The sequence below is a fragment of the Hemicordylus capensis genome, chromosome 1 (genome assembly GCF_027244095.1).
Source record: "Hemicordylus capensis ecotype Gifberg chromosome 1, rHemCap1.1.pri, whole genome shotgun sequence".
Taxonomy (NCBI): domain Eukaryota; kingdom Metazoa; phylum Chordata; class Lepidosauria; order Squamata; family Cordylidae; genus Hemicordylus; species Hemicordylus capensis.
This window is the reverse complement of record NC_069657.1, coordinates 141,654,757-141,657,484: the sequence shown is the minus strand read 5'-3', so window position 1 is coordinate 141,657,484 and position 2,728 is coordinate 141,654,757.

The window sequence follows — 2,728 nt, the reverse complement described above, 5'->3', positions numbered from 1 at the left end:
TTAAAACATTATATATATTTAATTTATTCCTGGAATCATTTGTGCAAGGATGCAACAGTGAAAGGTTTTGTAACAGTGCTTCCCCCTGCTGGTGGTTTAGTGCAAGGCAGCCAAGAAATTTTATCTATATATCTATATCTATAGCTATAGCTTTAGCTATAGATAAAATTTCTTGGCACAGATTGATAGCTCTATCTATCTATCTATCTATCTATCTATCTATCTATCGGTTGTCACGTCACATACACTCCACGACTCCCATTGGCCCAAATGGAGCAGGAGGAGGGGCAGATAAATGTGTTTCAAGGAGAATATGGACACTCCTGCCTGGAAAAATCGATGTAATTAATTGTAATTAATTGTTATGATAGTTTAATTGTTTTTAAAGATTTTTTAAAAATTGGTGTTAATATTTATATCTCTGTTTTAATTGTTATTGGTTATAATGGTTTCTGATTTTAATTGTAAACTGCCCTGAGCCATTTCAGAAGGGCAGTATAAAAATCAATCAATCAATCAATCAATCATTCAATCAATCAATCAATCAAATAAATAAATAAATAAAATATGTTGCAGTGGATGGAAAATATGAATGGCTGGCCACCAGTTTACAATGGAGCATTAAACATCCCTTTACTCTTGTTTTGAAACCTATTCTGTCACACTTTGCAACGCATTAACCATTGCAAATCTCGTAGTCTGGAAAATGCCCAGGAGTTCCACCCTGGAACTCAAGACAGCATAGCTAGGATTTGCAGGCAGAATCCCATCCAGGCCAGTCCTAGACCTGCTTAGCTTCAGCAAGATGCCCCAGACACCCTGGAAGCCTTCATGGCTTTCTCGTGGCTCAACACAGCGTGCCCTGACCCTTCTGTTGCTGTCGATCGAATTCCCTGTTCGCAGCTCTGTGATGCAGCACACCTAGCTGCCCCGTGGTGAATACACCCTGCACTCTGTCTGCCGTGGATGTAAATCAGCATGTTTCTTTACAGCCAGACGATGGGTTGCCACAGCTGAGGATACAGCTCATTGTGCAACCTGCTCTGCCTCAAATGAAAAGGAGCCGCAGAAGAAATCATGATGGAACGCTTTCAAACCTTGGGGGCTGAGCTTTACGCGATGCTTCAGCGGCTGGTGCTTTTTTTAGCTGCACTGATTCCATCTGTGCCTACTTAGAGCTGTGCCGTTTGTTTGCTTTCTCCCAGATGAAAAGCCTGTATGGGGATGAGCTGTCAGTCTCGCTGAGCTCTGTGTCCTCATGGCACGATTGCAACCCAAGCCTGATCCTGCACAGTTCTCTAGGTTCTGCCACATGCTCTGGCAACATAACAGGCTTCCTTCCGCTACTGCAGTTGCTCTCTCTCTCTCTGTCTCTCTGTCTCTCTCTCATGCTCTGAGTGCAGATGGACTTGCCTCCCTCCTTCCCCCACTCTCTCCTTGCATCACTATCAACACTATCTAGTTTGCAGAGTTCACACTGAGCAGAGAGGAAGGTTGCTAGGATGACTCACCAGAGCTTTTCCTCTTCATCGGGAGAAAGCTCCCTAGGGGGCTCTGTCCCAGATATCCCCCTTGCCAGATTCTGCAAAGGGTTTCATGTCGGTCATGTGTCATTCAGTTTTAATAGCTCTGATTCTTTTCATACAGGGTGGCATTCACGTTTGGACAAAGGGGCAGCATGGGCCTGTTCCATGTGCAGCTGATGTCCCATTGGAAGGCATCAGGACTCATGTGCTGCCTTTAGCTGTGTAGCTAATTCATGTTTGGAAGCATGGAACAGAATTTTCACTTACAGTCTGAGCCTAACCATGCTTACTTAGTAAAGTCCTATGTTCAATGGGTAATAGGTTCCATGGGTTCAATATATTGCCTAGTTAGTGTGTTTAGGATTGTCTCTGAACTGTAGGAAATTTAGTGCATACTTGCCAATGGAAGGTCTCTTCCATGGCTCATAATTTCTCTCAGCCATCCAAATCTCGGATACCATTTTGGCACACCAGACTCTACTCTATGTGACAAGATTCATATACAAGTCACAAAAGACAAAGCCTTATTCAGACCCTGAGGTCGAATAAGGGCTCACAACCAGCTCCAGAGGCAGATTAACGTAATAGCAAATGTAGCATTTGCTATGGACCCCGCGTTTTTGAGGGCCCCACACGCCCAGCTTCCAACTGGAAATTAAAGTTAAAACTTTACCTGTTTTATTTGGTCCATGTTAGATAAAATATCCCTTTTCTGCTAAATGTGCCTTTTAAGAGAAGGCCCAGCACAGCATCTGTCCAGTGGCTGTTGCTGGTGCCTACCACATTTTTCTTTTTAGAGTGTGAACCCTTTGGAGACAGAGAAGCATCTATCCACTCTTTATTTTTCTATGTAAACCACTTTGAGAATTTTGATTGAAAAACAGTATATAAATGTTCACTGTTGTAGTAAGTGTGTAGAAAGTGCACTGCTGTATACGTGTTCAATACCATGTGTTAATAACTGTATGTGTGCTCAGATCTGAATGTGCATACAATGTACACAGGTTGTACATACATGCAACCAGGAGTGTAGCTGTAATTGAACAAGGTGGGGCAAATGTCCCTAGGCCTCTGAGGGAGGGAGACCTGCAGGCTGGGTGACTCTGTGCTCTTCTGCATGAGGAGTGTGTGATATAATTTGCAAAGGAGCAAGAGAGATTTTGTGCTGAGGATATTTTGCTTATCAGCAAGTCCTTAAAGTT